Source organism: Antechinus flavipes, chromosome 2, assembly GCF_016432865.1.
Source record: "Antechinus flavipes isolate AdamAnt ecotype Samford, QLD, Australia chromosome 2, AdamAnt_v2, whole genome shotgun sequence".
NCBI classification, from domain to species: Eukaryota; Metazoa; Chordata; class Mammalia; order Dasyuromorphia; family Dasyuridae; genus Antechinus; species Antechinus flavipes.
The window spans coordinates 391,794,010-391,818,927 of NC_067399.1; the positions used below are offsets into that span (position 1 = coordinate 391,794,010).

The window sequence follows — 24,918 nt, forward strand, 5'->3', positions numbered from 1 at the left end:
TCTGAGAAATGTTAAATGTCCAGACCAGGCAAAATAGAAAGCATTTGAAATCCACATCTCATCTATTTTCTGTTTGTTTTCGAAAGAACAGGATCGAGGAAGGTACCAGATTTATTTAGTCAAAGATCCAAGAATTAGTTCCCCATTTTTTTTTTTTTTTTTTGGTAATTCTATGGTGGTAGATCCTGGAAGGAACTTAGACGTCATCTAATCAAATCCCCTTCCTTTTTAGATGAGGAACCTGAGACTCAGAGTTTAAGTGGTTTCCACAGTGCTGATTGGGTAGTTACTGAAAGAATTCAAATTCTAGCATAAGATTTACTCTACTTGATTCTAAATCTATTTCCATTCTGACAAGCCATTCAGCAGAATTGTAATCATGAAGTTGGTGGTGATTGCTCTCAGAAATGGGTGATTAAAATATATCCCACCTAGTTCCACTCCCGAAAAAGCTTTGAGCTCTGTCTTAGATGGCTCAGTTAAAGGCTAGTTTCTAGCAAGATTAGTAATTTTTCTTTCTCTGCCTTTTATGACCAGTTATCCTGGAAATCCCACAAGAGCAGATTTGGCCCAATCATTTTTACTCCCAAGCCAAAACCAGAAAAAGGACAGGGAGCCAAAGAGCAGTACTGTTGTTTTAAATAGAAACTGAGTTTTTTGTTGGCTTTGGGTTTTTCTGTTTTTGTTTTTTTTTTATTATTTTTTAACAAACCAGAGCAGAAGAAGCAAATATCCATTAAAGGCTTGATTCCATTGCCTAAAGGCATCATGGTCTAATAGATTTAAAGGAAATCTAGGTAACAGAAAAAAATATATTCCAGTCCCACCACCTATATACACAGCACTGAGCTAGTGAGAATTAGCCACCAAATTTAAGAGAATGCAAACTTTATGAGGACAGAGATTATTTTTGTTTTTGTCTTCATATCCCTAGTACTTGAGAAGTGTCTTTTTGACTGAGAAAGCAAAATTTAAGTTGGGGTCAGATCCTGCCTCTGACATATTTTGCTTCCAAGTAAGCAAATCTTTACCATAAACTTTAGAGCAGATACTGATTGGCAATTGAATGAATGAACATATATTTCTTAACTATTTACTACTCATAACACACTTTGCTAAGTGGATACACAACAAGAAAAATTCTGAGGGTCCAATTCTTTATGAGTTCACACTTTGATTGAGGGAGACAAAACATCAAAGTAAGGCAGCTACAAGGCAGCTAGAAAATCCTCAGGTTCCCATAGGAGAGAAGTCCTATATATGTAGTATATTTGTTTATATGTGTATATTTATATATGTTCCCAGGGGTCCTTGGGAAAAGGAGTTTCTTACTGAGAAGAGTTCCCTACATGTTGAAATCACAGGACTGGTCAAAAACAAAAACTCAAACCAGTGAATCAACAACTGTTCTTCAACTTTTAGACTTAGGAATTGAGAGTTTAATGACCTGTCCAGGATCATAGAGCTAGTATGTGTCAAAAGTCTTACTGATTCCAAAGTCCAGTTTGTATCTATTATACCATGCTATCTCTCATCTGCTACATAATAAGGAGTTAATAAATCCTTGCCGAATAAATGAATACAATCACTATCTTCAGGAAGTTTAATGGTTAATAATAAGAATTGCTCACTATTTTTATAGTACAATAGGATAATGGATATTGTAGTATACTACCTGAAGCAGGTTTTTAACTCAAACCTTCCTGATTATAGGCTCTGCATATCACATCAATTCCTGTTACAAACTTACAATTTTATAAAAAACAAAAACAAACAAAAAAAAAAACTTACAGAATATAAGTTTAGTATACAGCTTCTTAAACTTTTTCCACATACAATTCTTTTTCACCCAAGAAATTTTTACATGGTCCCAGGTATATAGGTATATAAATAGATGTACAAATCAAACATTTACTGATAATAATAATTTTGCAATCTCCACATTCAGTTACACAATCCCATATGGAGTTGCAACCCACAGTTTAAGAAGCTTTGATGTAGCAGGCCTAAGTTTTAGCTCTAATGTTAATTATCTACATGACCTTAAACTTTAGTTTTCATCTACTACTCCCTGGAGATGTTGGTGGCAATACATTGTAGAACACTTTGAAAAGAAGATATTGATAATGTCCTAAGGGATTTTTACAAGTGTTGTTGCCTTGTATCTGGCTGTAGAAATCAAGGTAGTGAGACTGGATAAAGGACCAAATGGACTAGCCTGGGAGTTTTGCTCTTCCTGGATAAGCTGTTCTTCCAAGAAAAAGCAGATTTGCCTAGTTCAGCTTCTGGGCCTATCTGTTGGCAAATGAATGTGGAGAGAATGGCCTGCTTGGACCTTCTGTTACTGATGAAAGTTTAAAAATAGAACCCTTGGGTGGAGACAAAAGCCTTTACAGTGGGCAAGAAAGAGGGGGGGGGGAGAGATAATGAGAAACATGAGCCACTCAAGCCCCGGTCCAGCAGGATGTGGGGTTGGCCAGGAAGGGAAGAAGATACTCACTCCTGGAATAGAATGACCCAGAGTGCCACAATGATCTGATTAGTCTAGGTCTGCTAAAAGGCAAAGAGCTTTCTTCTCTTAGCCAACAAAGTATCCAATCTAGAACAGGCTCCCTCCTAAAGAAAGAAGTGTACATATATGTACATATACATATACACACGTGAGTATATATATATATATATATATATATATATATATATATATATGTTTATAGGTGTGTATATTAATATGCGTGTGTATTTATGCATGTACATATATTTATATGTGCTTCTATATACATGCATGTGTGTATATATACAAGCATGTAAGTACACACAGATATAATTTATATTACATATGTGAATTTGTGACTTCTAAAATGGTAGCACAGCAAAAGCAATAGTTCAGAAATTTCAAGCCCTATTTCTTATATTTGTTAACTGTGTAATCTGGGGGCATGTCTCAGTCTTCTCATCTGTAAAATAAGGAAAATAATTGGTCTACTGGCTTCCCTATAGCATTTTTAGGAGCAAAGCCTTTTCTAAATCTTAAAGCCCTTTATGAATATGAGGGATTAATATTAAAACCACAATTTTGAGCAGATGAGCCTCTGAAGCAGAGATAGGAGCAGAAGACAACCCAGAAGCCTCTTTGGCTCAACTTCCCCTGACTCCCCTCAGGGCCCTGCACAATGTGAGAACTAAACCTTCCACCCAGGGTGGAGTCAAGCTAGGATTCCCAAGGTGTGGAGCCCTCCTCCCTCTGCTTCAGCAACTTGGCTTGTCTCTGTTCAGCTGCTAGGAGGGGTTGGGTAGGTCAGTGGGTCAGTAGAAACAACTTGAATATTGCCTTGGAAACCTCATGCCCTTACTTTCCTTCCATGGAATCCTTCCTATCCTTAAACTGTTTGTTATACAGTATTGAGCCTTAATTGGATAAGGGCAACAGGATAGCGAGAAGGAAAAAGTATTTTCTTTCATAATTGGGGAAGAACAATTCTCCAAACTTGTTAAAAGGAATGAAATAGATTAATAAACAATACATGTTTTGAGCTCACTGATAAATATCTTAATGTATTTTATTATAAATAGTATAACATAATATATATCATATACATTATTTAATATAAATATTGTTTGTCTTTTTTTTTTTTTTTGCTGAGGCAATTGGGGTTAAGTGACTTGCCCAGGGTCACATGGCTAGAAAGTATTAAGTTTCTGAGGCCATATTGGAACTCTAATGACTGCTCTATCTACTGTTCCACCTAGCTGTTCCTTATTTATCATCTTATAGATGGTAGGCACTTGATAAATACATGCTAGACTGAAATTCACAGTTTTAAACTAAATAACGCATAATTTTTCTTTGAATTCAAGCATAGAAGAGTTCCAATACAAATTGCTGAGGAGCATCTATAATTTCTTCAACCAGTCCTTAGCTAGACTTCTTTCCTGTGGTTTAATTGTGCTGAGAAAGATACAATAGGATAATGGTCTGTCTATGGAAAGAAAGAGACCCAAAAGAAGTGTAGCAGGCCAGCAAACCAGAAGAAAGGTTTAGAAAAAAGCACTGATTACCACTTGTATGACTTTAACCAGCCACTTAACATAATTTCCTAATCTATTAAATAAGGTAGGGAAATGGAGGGGGGTGGGAGAAGACCAGTAAGAGTGGGGACTAGATATCCTGTATCTAGATAGTCTGTCAGTTATTTTCAAGCTCTAAGCTGATCTTATGATCCTTTCTTAAGAATTTCCAGAAATGCAAGCCAGGCTGTGACAATCTGAAGAAAATAGTTTACTGTAGATTACTATTAAGAAATCATGAAAGACTAACATACAAAAATCTCTATGGGAACTTTGGAACAGATAGTACAATCACCAGGATCAGAATTAAAGCCAGAAAATCTATGGTCACCTCAGACTCCATCTATGTTCTCTCCCAAGAACTCGTGATTCTAGATTGCTAATCTTTCCTTTTCTTAATTTAAAAAAAAAAAAAAAGATCTACTCAAATAAAAGAAATACTAATAATAACAACCAACATTTATACAGTGCTCTAAAGCTTTCAAAGCACTTTACATATGTTATCTCATTTGGTACAATAAATTTTGGAGATAGGTTATATTATTATCTCCATTTACAAATTGGGAAACTGAAGCTCACAGAGATTGATTTACCTAGGGTCACACAGCTAGAAAGTGATTGAGACAGGATTTGAACTTAGGTCTCCTTGAATCCAAGGCCAATATCCTGTCAGGTGGCTTTATTTCTACATTAAATTCTTTATTTCTATATTACCTTGCAAACTCCATGAAACCTGGGAAGATTTGTAGGAACAGATACAAAGTGAAGTGAACAGAATCAGGAAAACAATTCATACAATGACTATTGAAAAGGAAAACATTGAAAGAAATTACAAACTGATCAATGCAATGATGAATCACAGGTCCACAAGGCTGACGCATGTTTCTTAATACTTGCTAAGGAGATGGTGAACTATAAGTACAGAATGAGACCAACATTTTTGGACCCTTTGTTTTGTTCATCATTGTTTGTTACAAGGGAGGGCTTTTGTCTTTAGTAGCTGGGAGAGTTGTGGAGGGATGTGGGGATTGGTGATACCAATATCTTTAAAAATATGAAAAGACCCTTATTGTAATATTTTTTAAAATACACAGGAAAAAAGTTCAGAAGGGAACACAGACAAGAAGGATATTATGGATTTTATTGCTTTCCATTTAATAGTTAATTAATAAACAAATTATCCCACATATGTAACCTATATTAGATTGCTTACCAATTCAGGGAAGTGAGGGGGGAATAGAGGGATAAAATTTGAACTTAAAACTTTATAAGAATTGGGGAAAATAAAAACATTATTTAAAAATTAAAATAAACAAGCTGTACATAATAGAGATTCATGGTTTCATATCCGATTCTATTTTCTGTTTTAAAAAAATTAAACATTGTAGCTTATTAATATAAAAATAATATTAGTTTCTTAATAGCGAGGACTATTTTTGTTGTTGTTGTTTGTATCTACTCACTACCTATTACAATGTCTTGCCAATCATTGGCACTTGATTAATGTGAATTGAATTGAATTGAATTAAAGAAATATTTCAGGATGATCTACATTAGAGAGATGATAACTTATATTTCAATAGTGTTTAAAATTTTATAACATGTTTTCCTTCCTTACAACAATTCTGTTTTCTGGGAAATATGAACATTACACTTTTCATTATGTAGATATGGAAACTGAAGCTAGGAGAGGGAAATGTTTTATGCTGCTATTTTTTCAATGAAATGCTCTTCAAGTACTCTGATCTAAAAAAGACTTCATAATCACTTTTAAAAATGTTGACCAGTCAAGTTTTAAGAAGGAAATTTGCCAATAAATTAAATTCCTTTCATTAGAGTTTTGCCCTAATGCTTCTTCTTGGCTTAGAATTAACTCTGAGTTCTCAAAGGCCATGCTAGTGAAAAACATTTAAGCCACTGATTAATCAATATACATTGATTAATCCCATTAGTATAATTGCCATCTGACTCATGGGAAAGTTGAGGAGCTGACTAATAGTAGAACAAGCTGTGGTAGGTCCTAGCAAGCTGAAATTACATTGACTATAATTATAATGACAGTATACACATTGGTCATCCAAGGACCAGTCTAGCTAAATTTAAAGTCTGACTAGTCTGAGAAGTGATAACTTCTTAGTCCTAGCAATGCTCAAAGATCAATCAATCAATAAGCATTTTTAAATATCTCCCAAGTGCTCAGCACTGTGCTAGACATGGCAGATACAAAGACAAAAGCTAAACAGTCCCTATCCTCATGATGCTGATATTGAAATGGGAAGATAATATACACACATTGGAAACAAACCAGATACAAAATAACCTTAAGGACAAAGGTATTAACATCTAAGGGGACCAGAAACACCCAATATGGAAATTAAGGCTTGAGCTGAATCTTGAAACAAATTAGGGATTCCAATAGGTGAAGGTAATGAGGAGGAGCAGGGATGGAGAATTACTGATTCAAAATTATGAAGACAATGGATGATAAAATGATGTGGTAAGAAAACAAAAAGATCACCATGGCTAACTATGAGTTAGTGGAAATGTTTAAGAAGTCTGGTAAGATGGGTCAGATTGTGGAGAGTTTTAAATCTCAAACTAAAAAGTATGTATATGTTCCTAAAGTTAATAGATGGCACCTAGAGTTTCTTGAGTGGTACTAAGAAGAGTGGATTGAGATGATCAGATCCACTCTTTAGGAAAAAATACTTCCAGGGCTACAATGAAAATAAATTGGCTTTGGAAAGAAACACAGATATCAATTAAGAAAATATTGCAGTAATTTAGGTGAAAGATGATAAGGGCCTGAACTAGATAGATGGCTGTTTGAATGGTAAGAAAGGAAGTTTTCCAGAGATGTTACAGTGATAGAAATAATAATTTTTGACATTTAACTAGGTATAAAGGGGTTGTATTATATATTTATAGACTAAGTAGATAGTGACAAAATCATAGATTCTTGAAGTGCTGACATGTGTTAATGAAGACCAACCAAATCCAAGTTTCTGAACACATTTCTAGAGTTTGGGTTCAATGGAGACCAACCTTAGATTTAGTTTTAATTTGGTTAAAATATAAGCCCTGTGACTGCTAAAGGCTTTCCCCTCCACTTTCCCTCTGCCCTGGTTATTTCAGTCAGGTCTAATTTCCCTTGGTTTTCTTGGCAAAGATACTGAAGTGATTTGTCATTTCCTTCTTTGGCTCATTTTATATATGAAGAAATTGAGGCAAACTGTTAAATCACTTGCCCAGGGTCACATAGTAAATATCTGAGTCCATATCTGAACTCACGAATATGAGTCTTCCTGATTTTAAGTCCAATGCTCTCTCTATTGTGCCACCTAGTTGCCCTCTTTCCTGTATACCTGAGATTATTACTATTATCAAATTTGAACCAAATTCCACTTCTACATAACTCACAAATTTAACAAGGAAGGATGAAAAAAGTCATTTTCTGGAAGCTTTTTATCCTCTCAAGGGTATTGGGTAGGCACTCTGTAACCATTGATTAATCAAGGATAACAACTTCTATAATTTCCATATGACTGATAGGGAAGCTGAGGAGCTGATTTGTCTGCCTCCCTGGACTACAAGTACAAATATGCTCAGTCAATAACTCTGGCCTACAGCCCTACCATCTTTTCCTCTTCTTGTGGTCTTCATACAGCCAAAAGAAGCTATTCCTTTGTATTTTTTATTTTAAGTTCTGACAATGATGAGAGAACAAGCTGGAATTTCCAAAGAAGTAGGAGTAGCAATGAATGATTAAAAAAACATTCATTACTTGCTTAAATATGTCAAGCTGAAGCTACTAATACAAAAGCAAAAGAAGTCTCTGTCCTTGATGAGCTTACATTCTGTAGGAGGAGACAACAGACATAGGGGAGGGGTAGCCAAAATGACACATTGGTCCAGAAACTCTGAGTATGAGGTCATCTGAAAGGAGGCCTGACAATCCAATAGAAAAATTGGTCTAACTTTGGCATTAATGTTTAAAAGGGAACCACACTGCACTGGCTTTGCCCAGATGAATAAAGTGAGTCACTTGTTGGTATTTGTGAGACATTTCCCAAAAACAGGGCTGGCACTACTTTTAGTATGACCTGTGCCCAAAAATCATTCCCATTTTGCTATAAACACTTCCATTCTTCAGGCAAAATTTCTCTTTAACTCCCTTCCCTTTTCTCTTTTGGTTCTCCCTCATTCACTTTCTTCTTCCTTTTTTCCCATTCCCTTTTCCACATCCCACCAATTCCTGTACTTCTTGCTAACTCTCAGCTGTCTATGGTACTTAAGCGAGCCAGGACAGCATCCCTATTTCCTAGGCTCCTAGCCTCCTTTCTCTTCCCATCAAAACTTAAGTCTCATGTACTTTTGTCTTGAGACCTTGTTCCTTCTCTTAGAAAATGAAATTTAATGTTTTAACCATGTGGGTTTGGGGAACTTTGAAGAGAAGCAAGCTGTATATTAGAACAGCTCCCTCCTCTTCCCTTGTCTGGCAGGATAGGAACAAGTTTGAAGTGTGAGTGCAGGTATGGAAATAGAGCTCCCAAGGCATCAGAGTCCACAAAATAAATGTGGGAGCCAGCCTGACTGCAAGCAGCCATACTTATTGGGTGGCAAGAAAGGGCAGAAGTCCGTTTTCTGAAAGTCATAATATACCCTGTGATTTCATCAGTGGAGAGAACTCCCAGCTTAAAAAAGCCCTCCATTGATACAGACCTACAACTCATTTGAAACTTGTTTTAGAGAATGGCCTGAGGCACTTGGAAGGTTAACTGACTTTTGTAGACAACTATTATGTGTCAGAGCCGAGATCTTAAGCCAGGTCTTCCTGACTCCAAAGTTGGCCAAAGGGCCATTCCCTATGCCAGCCTGGAAATGCTTGGACATGACCCTGATAATTACTTGTCTTCTGATTTTGTAGAACCAGAAATCTATGAGTGTTATTCAACATTTAATAAACATTTAGTGAACATTCACTACAAGAACAGTGCCAAGGGCTATGTTGCCCTGACTCCATCAAACCACTAGGGAAATAATTTTGTAACTATATCAATTAATCAATAGATACTTTTTAAACACCTACTTTGGGCCAGGCACTGCACTAGGTTCTGGGGATAATAAGTATTTAGAATAAAACAATTCCTACTTAGAGAGTTTATATTTTAATGGGGGAGAAAATGAATACAAATAAAAATATCACACACACACACACACACACACACATATATATATATATATATATATATCATGATTATAAAGTGAATATTTTTGAGTTGTTTCCGTCATGTCTGACTCTAAATGATCCCATTTGGGGTTTTCTTGGCAAAGATACTGAAGAGGTTTGCCATTTACTTCTCCAGTTCATTTTACAGATTAGGAACTGAGGTGAAGAGAGTAAAGTGACTTGCCCAGAGTCACACAACTAGTCTGAGGTTGGATTTAAACTCAGGCAACAGCAAGATTATATGATGATTAATTCTGATGGACATGGCTCTTTTCAACAATGAGGGAATTCAGGGCACTTCCAAAAGACTTATGATGGAGAGAGCCAGCTTCATCCAGAGAGAGGACTATGGGAACTGAATGTGGAACACAACATTTTCACCTTTGTTGTTGTTGTTGTTTGCTTGATTGTTTTTTCTTTCCCATTTTTTCTCTTTTGATCTGATTTTTCTTGTGCAGCATAATAAATGTAGAAATATGTTTAAAAGAACTGCACGTGTTTAACCTGTATTGGATTACTTGCTATCTAGGGAAGGGGAGAGGTGGAGAGGGAGGGAGAAAAACTTAGAACACAAGGTTTTGCAGAGTGAATGTTGAAAACTATCTTTGCATGTATTTTGAAAAATAAAAAGCTAGTATTATATAAAAACAAAGAAAAATGGAATGGTCATTATAAATTCAAAAAGGAGGTAGAGTATCACATGTAAAAAACAAAGAGAGGGCCAAATCCTAGAGGCAATAGGAAGCCACAAGAATGGGTTAAATAGGGGTGTCTCATACTCAGATCTGTGTTTAAGGGAAATTACTTTGGCAATAATGCATAGAATGGATTGGAATTAGGAGCGACAGAGAGCATTAGGGAACTATTGAAAAAAACCTAGGAGAGGAAGGGAGATGAGGGCCTTGATGTAAGAGATGTTATAAAGTTAGAAATTTGACAATTGATTGGCTAGAGGGAGTGAGAGAGAATGAAGAATCCAGGATAATTCCAAGGGTATGTACCTGGGAAACTGGAAGAATGGTGTTACCTTTAATAGAGATAGAGAAGTTTGCAAGAGGTGACAATTTAGAGGAAAAGATATTTAGTTCAGTTTTAAACATGTTAAGTTTAAGGTGTTTCTGGAATATTCAGTTCGAAATGTCTAAAAGACAATTGGTAGGGCAAGAAGAAAGTTTGGGAGAGAGACTAAGAGTGAATATATAAATATATAAATCAAATGCATAGAAATAATAGTTAAACCTCATGGAACTTGATGGAAGAGGAACACAAAAACAGAGGACAGAATGTAAAGGAGAAATAGCATTCGAAAAACATGCTCAATTAGTGAAATTTCCTAAAAGTATGCAATCTTAACTCTACTATCTCTCAAGTGCTTGAGATACAAAAGCAAAAATGAAAGAATATTCTTGCCTTTAAAGAGTATGTGTTTCAATGAAGTTATAGAATGTATAATATAAAGTCCTTTAGGGAAAGAGAAAGAATTTATAACTGGAGGAATCAAGGAAGGTTTCATGGAAAAGGCTGTAGATGAGTTGAGACTTCTTGGAAGATAAGTGTTCTGAGCAGCAAAGATAAGGAAGGAATGCATTCTCAAAATGAGAGAATGATTTGTGGAAAGGCACAGAAGCTGGCGGCGGACTATAAAGTTCAAGAAAAGGCTATGTGTTCAGTTTGGCTAAAATGGATCTTTTTTTTGTTTGGGAAATAATAGCCTATATCTCAGTTCATATGTATCATAAAAGCATATTTTCAGAAATTGATATTTGGTTTATTTAAGCCAAGATATATAATTGCACAGAATACATTGTAAGGAGTTTTACAGATGGCATGATACCATTGTTTTTTACATTTTTAATTTAGTATTAAAGAATGTTTCTTTTAGAATAGAAGCAAAAATACTAGGTTTGAAGTCACAGATCCTGAGTTCAAATATCAGCTCTATGGTCAAACTAAAGTTGCCTGCTTTCCCATTCTTATTTGATACTGTATTAGAAATGCTAACTATAACAAGACGATAAGAGGGAAATTAGAAGGTATATAAATATATATGACATAATAATGATATGTATATTTATATACCTTTTAATTTCCCTCTCACCTTATTTATGTATATACACATACAAAAGTATGTATTTATATATGTGTGTCTTTGTGTTTGTGTGTATTTTATGTGTAAAAGCAGAGAGAAAACTACCTTGTCCTTGCTTTTGGAGGAATATGGTAGTTTACTTGGAAAATCCCAGAGAATAAGAAACTAATCAAGATAATTAATAGTTTAAGTTAAATAGCAGCATACAAAAGAAATCCACAAACATCATCATCAGTATTTCTATTCAGTACTAAGTAAAACTGGTCAGAAAGTTCATTCTTGCATGTGCCAAGAGGAATTATGAGATTCCTTAATGGGGGATGATAGGTCTCAGCCTCTCTGGACCTGAAAGCTGCCCACACAAGGGAGGGATGATATGGGAATGCTTTCTAGTTTGACAGGTCAGTCTATAACTCAATTGAATTAGCAGAGTAGTTGGTTGGGCAGGCATGTACATTCCTACATTTCAATTCAACAAGTATTTATTAAGCACCTCCTATGGACAAGCCATAAATAAAATAACAGAGAGAAAAGGAGGGGGAAGGAGAGAGAGAGAGAGAGAGAGAGAGAGAGAGAGAGAGAGAGAGAGAGAGAGAGAGAAATGGAGGGAGCCAAAAAAATCCAGGGGCAGATGTAATACCCATGCTACAAAAATTCTTCTTAAAAACAGAAGCAATACATTTTACAAACTTCTTTTACAAGACAAAATGGCCCTGATACCCAAACAAGGAAGGGGCAGAGCAGAAAAAGAGAAAACTGCAGACCAATTTCACTGCCAAATAATAATGTAAAAATTGCAAATATAATCCTTTTTCTTCATCTGTAAAATGAGGGAGTTGAACTCAATGACTTCTAAGTCCCTTTGATAAGTAAATCTATGACCCTGTGAACTTTGCTAAGAGAACTACAGTTACACTGTTGGGAAATAATTTACTATGACTAAACTGGATTTAAATCAAAGGTATAAGAATGATTTAACTTAAGAGATAAATTAATATAATCATATAAACTAGAAATAACAACAACAAAAAACAACCATCATTTCAATAGTTGCAAGAAAGGTCTTAGACAAAGTACAGCATTTATTCGTTAAAAACATTAAAAAAAAAAAAAAAGTATAGACTTGGAAGGATCTTTCTATTTCTATTTAGCATGTTTTTAAAAGAAAAGAAATGATAAGAGAAAATGTATTTACAATGTATAAAATACCTGATAAGTAATCTTCTGAGACATTTGTGTCTCAGGGATGGGCCATGACAATATAACAAAAATTCAAAACTTACTTAAGTTAATATATAGAGTTAGTGCTAGGCCAATCACATTACCAAGAGAATACTTTATATAACTAGAAAAAATAACAAAATTCATTTAGAAAAGCAATATTTCTAAAATCTCAAAGAAAATCAGAAAATACTAACAAATTTGGTCTGGTTTTACTAGATTTCAAAACATATTACACAAATATTATTCAAATAAATACCTCAAATTATCTCAAATGGTCACCAAAACTATGTTTAATATTGTTTTAAAAAGAAATAAAAGAAACTCAAAGTAAAACAGACTAAATAAGTAAGAAACAGAAGCAATTAAAAGGTAAGGCCAAGAATACAAATTATCAGAGGAAGGATACCCTTTTTGAGAAAAATTGCAGGGAAAACTAGAAAACAGAAATTAGATTTAGACTAACATGTTTTGCCATGTGTCTTGTAGGTTTGCAAAAAGCTCAAAATAAATATATGAACTGATTGTAAAAAGTCACATCATTTTAAAAATGTAGATAAAAATAAATATATAAGTATAATTTGCATAACTATGACTGGAGGTAGAGTGGATCATGCTGAATTCTTAACAAATCAAGAGAGCGAAGAAATAATAAAAGAAAAACTAGACAATTTCAAACTACATAAAAATAAAAGGCTTTTGCATGAATAAAATCAATGAAATTAGAAAAAAGGGAAACTATAGAATATAAAAATTTATATTGAAATCTGATATCCAAGATATTTAACACCTAATACAGAAAGACACCAAGATGCATTCCCAGCAGATAGATAGACAGATAATGTGAACAAATAGTTTTGAAAGTACTGAAAACTAGAAACTGACCACTGGAAAATATACTCCATAATCAATATAAGTAAGAGAATACTGAGGCTACACATCATACACTGCAAATTAGCAAAAATGATAAAAATAAAAAGTCAGTGATGGAGAACAATTCTTTTTATCAATTTGGAATTAAGCAAAAAAAAAGTGATTAAGACATTCATTATATAACCAGTAATATGGAAATGTCTCTACTAGGCATATATCCCCAAGGAAGACAAAAGGAAAGGTCCAATATATACCAAAATGATAGGAAAGAAAGAAAGAGCTAGAAAGAGAGAAAGCAAGAAAAAAAAAAGAAAGAAGGAAGAGAAAAGGAGAGAAGGGAGAGGAGAGGAGAGCAGAGGAAATGAGAAGAATGCCTGAAAAAAAAATAGTATATTAATGTATGGCATAGTATTATAAAGCAAGAAATGATTCATATAAGGAATATAGTGAAACATGGGAATATTTGTTTAAACTGGTTCTGAAAATTGCTAGCTGTGTGACCTTAGGCAAGTCATTCAAATTTTTGGAACTTCATTTTTCTTTATTTGTAAAAGGAAGAAGTTACATTAGATAGTGTCTGACATCCCTTCCAGATCTGAACCAATAATCCTATCATATCAAGAGAAACGTGCAAAACCTTAAGAACAATCTGTACAACAATGTAAGTTAAAAGGTCACTAAAACGAAGTTAAACTTAAAAAATCAAGTGTATACTAAGAGCAAATAATGCAATGTAAATCTTTTGCTATGGCAGAAGGGCCAGTGACTAGGACAGAGAGTTGTACATAGTTTCAGATGTGAATATGGTATTATTTTCTTCATTACCAGGGGAGGTCCAAATGGAAGCAGGAGAGGGAAGATAGATCTTTTTTCCCCTTCAATTGTGCTATAAAAACAAAAGGAATTAATAAAACTTTTTTTTTCCACAAGCAACTGAGGTTTTTATGTGAATTAAGTGCCCATGATCCAGTGATCCAATCACTGAGTCTTTGTCTTAAGGTCAAAAATATCCAGGAAGCACCTATACATACCAAAATATTTATAGTGATGCATTATATTGTATATTTTAGCATATATATGTATATATAATATAGTAATAATAATTTGTAGTAACATATTAGTAAAAATCTAGAAACAAAATGGGAACTCAATCACTTAGGGTAATGGAAAGGGGAAAGGAATGTGCTAATCACTGTACTATGTGCTTTGCAAATATTATCTCATTTGATCTCATTTGAATGGCTGAGCAAACTACTTTATATGACTGACAGTTGTGCCATGAGAAACATGAAAAATTCAGAGGAATTTTGGAAGACTTGTTTAAACTAATGCGGAGCAAAATAAACAGAACCAGGAGAATCAAAATATTGATAATAACTGCAATAACTCCGCTGAAAACAATGCTAAAAAGAATCTAAATATAGATTAAAGGCAATGACTAATATGGGTTGCAGAGGTCAGATGATAAAACACACCTTCTTATGCTCAGTATGAAATGGGATCCGAGGAGAAAAAGGGGACTATCAGTATGGAATTTTGCCTATGCCGACAGATACAATTACTCTTTATTATCAGTTGGTTTTGTCTAAATAATTTAATTTATGACAAGAAGGGTTTTAAAATGGTCACAAGGAGGGGAGGAAGGGGAAATATTACCATAGTGTTTTAAAGCAAGTATCATTAAAACTTAAAAAAAAAAATTTCAGGGGCAGCTGGATGGCACAGTAGATAGAGCACCAGCCGTGGAGTCAGGAAGACCTGAGTTCAAATCCAACTTCAGACATTTGACAATTCCTAGCTGGATAAGTCACTTAAATCCAATTGCACATGCAAAATTAAAAAAAAAAATAGTTCTTCTGTTTCCTTCCTGGACAAATCACTTAATAAGTAACTAGCATTTATATAGTCCTTTTTAAGTTTTGCAAAGCACTTTACACATAAAATCTCAGTTGTTCTTCACAACAACCCTGTGAAGTAGATGTTATTATTATCCACATTTTATAGATGTGGAGAGAAATGTTAAGTAACTTGCCCAGAATCACACAACTAGTAAGCATCTGAGGCAGAATTTGAATTCAGATTTTTCCTGATTCCCATGTCTAGCTCTCTATCGAATGTAAATATTTGTTGTCATTCAGTTACTTTAGTCATATCTGACTCTTCATGATCCCATTTGCAATTTTCCTAGGTAAAAACACTAGAGGGGTTTGCCATTTCCTTCTCTAGTTCATTTGACAGACAAAGAAATTGAGGTAAATAGGGTTAAGTGATTTGCTTAATGTGACACAGCTAATAAATGTCTGAGGTCAGATTTGAACTTAGTTCTTTATTATTGTCCCAATGATAAACCTGTAGCTTCTCCTAACCTCTCTGAAGCTCAGTTTCCTTATTTGTAAAATGAGAGTGTTGAATTAAATAACTTCTAAAGAATCACCTAGGTAGCCTAGGTGGTTCATTGGATAGAGTGCTTGGTTTGGAGACTTAAATCTTCCCGAGTTCAAATTCAGTCTCAGAGATTCCCTAGCTATGAAACCCTGTGCAATTTACTTAACCCTGTTTGCCTCAGTTTCCTCATTTGTAAAATGAGCTGGAGAAGGAAAATGATGAACCACACAGTGGCAAAGACATAGTGTCTTTGCCAAGAAGATCCCAACCTGGGATCAAGAAGAATCAAATGTAACTGGAACTAACTCAAGAACAAAAAATATCACCCAGTTTTAAATCCTATAATCCTACTCCACTTGGAAATTTTAATACTTAATTTATGGTTTGGTTTGCACAGAGCCCCAGTGATAACAAATAAAGGTAGGAGGAAAAAAGTCTCCCTGCAATCTGTCCATCCAAATGGAACCCTAATTCAATAGTGTACATGCTCTACCTACAAAATCTGCTATTTAAGCTGAAATTCTTAGCAAATAACATAAAGACTGAAAAAGAGAAACAGTTTGTGTCTGAAGCCCAGTCTCCAAGGAAATTGACTGTGTTTTCTAAGAGATAAACATCATCCCAATAGCAAGCTAGTACTGTGCATTCCACAGCAAGGCTGACTTTCAGAACCTTTGCCCATTGCCAGGCTGGCTCATACCCAGACAGAGATGCTGACTCATTCTTCACAAAGATATCACCTTGTCATCCCCCTGTGGGAATTATAGCATTAATAATAAACATTTGCATTTAATGAATCACCATTGCAAATGAAAGGGGAAAAGCTGATCCCTTTGCTGGCCAATGCAGCAAATATTAAAATAGCCTGGAAGAGAAACTGAATCCTATATATTTCTACAAATAAATAAAAAATATACTTTAGGACAAATAATAATAATAATTCATATTTCTACAGGAGGCACACATTTGTGCCCTTTAAGGTTTTCAGCTCTTAACATAACCCCTGAAAGCTGTAGCTGTAATCTCTTATTATTATCTCTTTTACAGAGGAGGAAATCCTAGGCTTTCTGGCTTTCCCACAGTCAAACAATTAGTTTTTTAGGCAAGATTTGAATCTAAAACATGGGTAGTATTCTATCCATTATAGTCACTCAATCAGCACTTAATAAGTATTCATTAAGCATCTACTGTGTTCCAGGTATTAGATGGGATACAAGTACAAAAAATGAAAAAAATCCCAACTCTCCAAGAGTTTATACATAACTAAATAAAGACTGTTGCCCTCAGCAAATTGTTGGTTAGTTAACTAAAGCTTCATTTTTTATTAAACAATGGAATTTCCTTTCTCACTGGAAGGCCAAATTTCTCAAGTACCTCTCTCTCCAGGAGGCTTGTGCAACCTGGCATCAGTCCAGAGGCATAGGCATTGATGGCATGTGAGCCTGAGGATGTACCTGGTGATTGGCTGCCTCTGCTCCTCCTCCATGAGAGCTGGGAGAAGTCTGGGTTGCCATGGGGTGTGGCCTCCACAAGTGACTTTAGTTTGTCTTACCCTTTGAAAAGGAATCCTTCCCAAAGGTGCCAGACTGATGAGAGGTAATCCAGGTTACCCCTGGGTACCTGTATTATAACAATGTGTCATTCATTTTGTCATCTGTGTTAAATGCTGGAAGCTTAGGCGTGTGCACCTAGGGAATTTTATTTTTAATTTTTTCAGGGCAAACTTTCATTGACTACACAGTCACTGAAGATGCTATTTTTATTCATCAGACTAAAAGAACTAACACTTAATTAATTTTTTTTTTTAAGAGAGAGCTAAATTTTACTTGGGGACAGCTAGGTGACATAGAGATATTGTCAGAAAGTTTCATCCTGAGAATCATCTTCTTGAGTTCAAATCTGGTCTCAGAGATTTACTAATTGTGTGATCCTGGGCAAGTCATTTTACCCTGTTTGCCTCAGTTTCCTCATCTGTAAAATGAGCTAGAAAAGGAAATAGCAAACCACTCCAGTAATCTTTGCCAAAGAAATTCCAAATGGAGTCACAAAGAGTGGAATACATCTGAATAACAATAACAAATTTTATTTCCGGATATAAATGGGTTTGCCTGGATATACCTGTGTATTTCTGTGTGGCTAGAAGTGATACCAAATTTAGATAAGATCTTTGCCTTCCTGGAGCATTTGATTTATTGATAAAAAGGCATATACAAAGAGAACTATAAATAATAAAAATAACAATAAATAACATATTTATACAGTGCTTTGCCTGTTATCTCATTTGAACTATAACATAAAATAATACATAATTAGTGCTTATGAAAGGTTAAAAACAGGGGGCAGTTAGGTGGTGCAGTGGGTAGAGCACCAGTCCTCAAGTCAGGGGACCTGAGTTCAAATCTGCCCTCAGACACAACACTTCCTGGCTATGTGACCCTGGGCAAGTCACTTAACCCCAATTGTCTCAGCAAAAAAAAAAAAAAGAAGAAAAGAAAAGAAAAGAAAAAGAAAAAAAGAAAAGTTAAAAATAATGTTTTGTGTACATCACTGACTTAAAGTAAGGGATATCAAGGAAGGGTTCCAACAAGTGGGATTGGTCTCATCAGTAATACATGTGCTATGACATTTCCCCCCTCCCCATATTAGAGATAGATTTAGGAAGTATTTTCCAGTCCTCCAGGGCTGCTAGGGCCTTCCCCTCTGAGGCTACCTTTCATCTATTCTGCCTTTATCTTATATGTACTGAGTGCATGCTGGCTCTCCAATTAGAATATAAATTCCTTGAGAGCAGGAATTATTTGCTTTTTTCTTTTTATCTCCAACACTTGGCAAAGTGCTTAGTATAGTAAGTACTTAATAAATGCTTTTGATTTTCTAATTGATTTACATTGGTTTGTCCACACTGTGACATTGGGCATTTGTCTCTTATCTTTTTCTTTTCTCCAAACTGAATGGCTCATCCAATGTCAAACAAAAGAATTTTCTAGCACACTGACTTAAGATTTATGCCCCTGCTCAGTACTAGTCATGGTTCCCTCCTTATTCCATATAAGAGAAAGTACAAATCTGACATTTACAGCCCTTCACAATGGGGCTCTAACCTCTATTTCCAGTTATATTTCACATTCTTTTCCTTTACATAATCTATATTTCAGCCAGTCTGAACCACTAGCTATTCACCAACTCATTCTTCCCTCTCCTATCTCCATGTTTGCTCACAGGCTATGTCCCATTCCTGAAACATATTTCTTCTTCAGTTCTACTTATTGAAAGTAATCTTGGGGCAGCTAAGTGGTGCAATGGATAGAGCACCAGACCTGAAGTCAGGAGGACCTGAGTTCAAATCTGACCTCAGACACTTAACACTTCCTAGCTCTGTGACCCTGGGCAAGGCAAGTCATTTAACCCCAATTGCCTCAGAAAAAAAAAAAAAGAAAGAAAGAAAGAAAGAAAGAAGGTAATCTCCAATAGTAAGCCTCAACTAAATTAACAAATGAAGGGTCTGTCCCTCAATTTTTCTTTTTCATTACATCTGAATATCTCCTTTTCCCCTATCATTTTCCAATTTGTATCATATTCATTTGTGTACATGACATATATCCCCTTCTCATTAGATTATAATCTTAGGAGTTAGGACTATTGTGTGGCCCCAGCTCCTTGAAGAATAACTCAAAGATAGAAAGTGCTTTAAAAAAAAAAGCTGTTGAATTAAACTGAATTGGATTAAGTATGTAATCTATATTGTTAGAAGGACTAAGTAATTTCCATAGGGAATCTATTGAACAGATAGTTAAGGACCTACTGTGTGCAATGTACTGATAAGCTCTAAACTGAAATAAAACATAGCCTTGATCCTCATGGAAATCACTGTAAAATGAAGGAAAGGCTGGGGGGGGAGGGAGGGAGAGAGAGAGAGAGAGAGAGAGAGAGAGAGAGAGAGAGAGAGAGAGAGAGAGAAGGGGAAAGAGAGAAACAAAAAAATCACCATAATACATTACATTTTATGATAGATGTATTAGAGAGTATAAGCAACATGTTATATGAGGCTGAAAAGTAAGATTATTGCTGAACAGAGGCATCAATGATTGTTCCCTGAAGGAGTTAGTATTTACCTCAGTTTTGCAGAATGGATAGGAATTGCAATTTGAAGAGAGGAAGGAGAGGTTATACTAACCAAATTGGGCTCTAATTGACTTAATTGGCTACTTATTTAAAGCCACTTTATATGAAATGTGGCCTGGTAAAGAAGGTAGTCCAGCCTTAGAGTCTGGAAGAAATATTTTCAAGTTGTGTTACCCTATCACTTATCACTGTGTTACCCTCAATGCCCTAAGCATCTCTTTGACTTTGTTATAGATGAGTTGTTGATCTGTATCAGTGAAAGCAGTCCCCCACAAAAAAGAAACTCACAGGTCCAGACCAAAGGAGAATGATGATGATGATGATGATAAAACTATTGCTATAATGAAGCTTGTTTGAGTACTGGGATGAAGCACCTGAGTTATACAGAGAAAACTTACTTTTTCACCATTAAAAATGATAATGATAATTAAAAATGAAGTCCTAGACTTCTGCCCTAAGTAACATTTAATCAACAGACAAATTCCTAACTATGATAATTTCCTATTCTAAGAGGTCCTCATTACATGGTGGGACTATGTTTATCAGCTAACAAGATCAGCCAAACTGGTACACATAATGCCAAAGCCCTGAGGTGATTTCCAGGAACCTTAAGTCACTTCTGATTTTCACTCTAGCATAGTACAGAAAGCTCAGCTTACCTTACAGGCTATTTGGGCAATTATCCCATTGCCTTAGGGAAGTTAAAACCTGCCTCATCTCCATTCTTGGCAAAAACCAGTAGGTAAATTAGTTTTATCCAACCCTGCAACCCCAAAAGAATATCTCTGTTGCCACAAGTGACTCCGAAATACATTTACCCCTTTCCTTTCCCCAAATTCATTTCTCTTCTTCTCCCATTGATCAATTTTCCAATCTATCCATGAGCTTCTAGATGAAACATTTATTGGGAAAAGAAACAAAGTATACTATACATACAGAATATTCAGAGTCACTTTTTATAGCAGAAAAAAATGTTAGAAACAAAGCAAATATCCATTAATTATGGAGGGTATAAATAAATTACAGATTGTGAATGTAATGGAATATTATTGTCCTCTAAGAAATGACAAAGAAGGGGAAATCAAAGAAACATAGGAAGACCTGTATGAACTGATACAGAGTAAAGTAAGAAGGGTGGAGGGAGGGAGGTACATTCAATGGCAACAGTGATATAAACAAAAATAAAACAAAAAGGCAACTGAAATCAAAGTAAATTAAATGACCAATATTAAATCCAGAGATCAGATGACTACAGAAACCAAATCTGATAGATGTGGATGCAGTTGTATTGGCAAATTTTGCTGGACCATTTTTTGTTGTTACAAAGAAAGATTCAGTGGAGAGTATGGCATAGTGAAAAATTTAGAGGGAAAAAATTTATGTCAAAAAGCATAGACATTAATAGAAAAAAATAGAACTTTTCAAAAGAGAAGAGATAAGACTGAGAGAAGCATGAAAAAAATGATTAACCAATTACTTTGTCTAATGGAAACTCAGTTAAAGGTACCCAGTAAAAATTACCTATGGAGTCGCCAAGATGCCAACCTTCTGAACTCTAAATAGACACGCCAATAATACCTACACCTCCAGACCTCCAGTAGCATAAACAATATTGATAAGTCCTCCATCCACAATGAGCAATGGCTTTGGAGGATCGCTGAGTTTCAAAGCTGTCCAAAAGGGTGAGACATGCATGGTAAGATAGTGCTGGCCAAACTCACCAATGACCACAACCTTCTCCTGCTGACGAAGAATGACAAAGAAAGTCCAAATGGGGAAATTAAGTAAATGAGAAGGTTCCTGCATCACTAATTAATCACCAGTGACTCAGCTGGGGATGGGGTGACGGTGACAATGCACCGATAATATCATTTTGCTATTCTTACAGTCCCTAAAAGAAAGGGTTGCTTTCCCACTGCTTCCCAGAGAACCCTAAATAATACTTTTTTTCTTAAACCTGGACCAAGCTGTGTCTTACTTTCTATCCAGCTGTCCCTAAGTTTCTAAACATTAGCCGCCGGAACACTGACAGCCGGTGGTGTCTGCTTACAACTTTAATAGCGGTGACTTTTCCTCTTCATTCATTCCCTTCCTTTCTCCCTCCTCCTCCATTTCCCACATAGCCCTCCTCAGCACAGACACACAGAAACCAAGTTCAAGATGGAGATAGAAACTTTTTTCTCTCTGCTGACACCAGAACCTTACCTGCAGGAGCAGGACAAGGGCTGTCTCTCTGTTGCCCCAGTCAGTGGGGAAGGCAGGTTCACTGGGTCGCTGTTTCCCTCTCGCCTCAGGATCTGCAGTTCCCTTCTGTCACTGGGGTTGGGTGCTGCTGCTGCTTCTATTGCCGCTGCTCAGGCGTCTGCCTCCTCAGAAGTCCTTGGCCGGCTTCAGAAGCTCTGAGTTATTGCAGCTCCTTGTGGGGAAAGGTGGCGAGCTATGGCATGCACATCAGGTTGCTGGAATTCCTCCAGCCAGTGCCACAGAACGAGCTACTGGTCCCAGAACTCTGTGTGGGAAAGAGAGGCAGGGTGAGGATTCAGCTGAGCTCTCTGGTCTCTAGCTGTCTCGGGCTCTTGTTTATCTCTGGGCAAACAATTCCCCCCCAGACAGCCCTTCCCTCATGTACACACAACACACACAGAAATTCCCCCTTAGACAACTCTTCCCACACATATACACACTGACCAATTCCAGACAATTTTATCTCATGCTTTCTGCCGCGCACACACACACACACACACACACACACACACACACACACACCACTACATTTAAGAAAACTTGACTGAGAATAGAGATGTGGAATAATTCTAGACTTTCATCTGACAGACAGACAGACCAGGGAAGGGGGAGCAATGAGCCAAGTGGACTGAGAGATGGGGCAGTCGGGCTGCCTGCTCCCACAAGCATTTTTTTTAACGTGGTTTGTCTTAGGTCAGATGGCCCAGCTGAATGGACCACTGGCCTCAGCTGAGCAGCCTCCTGTTTATTTTGAGGCTTTAGTCACCAAGGAAACAGCAGGTCATAGCTCAGAAAAGCTTCTCCGAAATCGGCAAATCACAGGATGAAAGGGAGCTAGCTGTTTTCTCTTCCCTTTCGAATCTATCATCCGGTCAGTATGCACGTGTGTGTAGGTGTCTGTCTGTCTGCTTTCGTTGCTGAATCTCAAGGGAATGAGGGTAAAATTAAGCAAACAGCAACCCCCAGGTCAGGGATGGGAAGAGATGGGGTTAAGTCTGAGAGAAGATTTCAATCATCCTTACCTGAATCGACAAGTGAATTCTCACAGAAAACTTAGGTTTGTTCAGTGACGAATGTGTCAGAAAAAAATGGGAGCCTTTCCAGTGAGCATCTACACTGCAGTATGGGTCTTGCTGGAGTCCACCTGAATAGAAGGGCATGTGTGGGAGGCTGCCTATACTAGAATAAGCCGTTGACAGTAAGGTGAGAGAAGAGGCTATGATGAAAGACTGGTTCAGGAGATAGTCTTGGAAAGGCTAAATGGAAATGTGGTTACCAGTTTTCTGTAATTAAGGGAGGTTCTCTCCTCCTCAGGGAAATCTAAGGCCTGCTGCATGTATCTGTTGTTTGTATTGGCCTGTTAGCTACTCCCTGAATACAACACACCATCTCCCATTTCTATGCTTTTGCATAAGTGATTCCCCCATGTCTGGAATACACTCTTTCCTTCCCTCTGACATGAAGAATCCCTAGTTTCAACTCTTCCTACAGGAGACTTTTCAAAGATCCACCAATTAATAGCACTTTCTTTCCCCTTTGCATAAGACTTAGCAATTCTTTCCTGGGGAGCATGCTGCATTCTCCAGGAGAAGATAGATTTCTTGAAGGCAGGGATCGATTCATATTTTGGTCTACCTTTATATCTCCATTGCCTTGCAGACAGAGTCGAGTGACCTTGTCCATAGTAGAGGCTTAATAAATGCATTTTAGGAGAGCATGTGACAGCCCAACCAGCTACCCTGTTTCTGATTCATTCAAGTTATAGACTGACCTGTCAGAACTAGAAAGTATTCTCATCCCATCCTGACTCATGTGGGCAGCTGTCAGGACCAGGGTGGCTTTAGGGAACAACTTATTATCCTGTTTGAAGGAATCACAGAATTCCTCATGGTACATGCAAGGAGAAACTACCTTTTTGAATCTAAAAAGGAAAACTCAGAGTCTCTTTTATTAGTGCTAGGCTACTCAAAAATTCTGAGGATAAGTTAGTAGTATATTAGCTTCACCTGAAAAAGCATTCCAACATAACAAAACTGTGTTTTATCAAATGGAACTCTCATTCAATTGCCATTTCTACATATCACAAGATCATCTGGAAAATAAGTGGGTTGAACTGAATGATAATGGATACTCATAATAATTACCCTGAGCAATACATGCCCATCTGATTCATCTCAGACAGACTGCATTGTTTTTGTTTAATTTTCTCGGGCTCTGATTTTTAGTGTTCCCTATGAGATAGCAACTCCAATAATATTTGATAAAATAATAAGATATTTGGTTCAAAGATACTTTAAACATAATCCACCCCAATGGGAAAACTTATTTTTATCAGTAAGGAAAGCTAAGACCCAAACAAGTGAAGAAGTGCCCAGGGACACACAATTATCATGTAATAGAGTCTTAATAGAAACTCCTGTTTTCTTAGTTCAGTTTTTGATTTTTAACCATAATAATATTGTCTGACCATCTGGAATAAGAATTTGTTATTGGCAATTGTTTCAGTCATTTCCAACTCTTCGTGCCCTCTTTTGGGGTTTTCCTGGCAAAGATATCATGATGGTTTACTATTTCCTTCTCCAGGTCATTTCATAAATAAGGAAACTGAGGCAAACAAGGTTAAGTGACTTTTCCTGGGAGATACAACTAGTAAGTATCTGAGGACTGATTTGAACTCAGGAAGATGAGT

The 24,918-nt window shown here is 36.2% G+C and overlaps 1 protein-coding gene across 1 annotated transcript in view; it reads right to left on the reverse strand.

The window, feature by feature from the left end:
• The window catches only part of FGF1 (fibroblast growth factor 1), a 143,122-nt gene that overhangs the window by 112,884 nt on the left and 5,320 nt on the right, over window positions 1–24,918 (reverse strand). The window contains exon 2 of the mRNA XM_051978635.1: window positions 22,191–22,494. The gene's annotated coding sequence lies outside the window, so the exon portion shown is untranslated. The remainder of the gene's footprint in view (window positions 1–22,190; window positions 22,495–24,918) is intronic.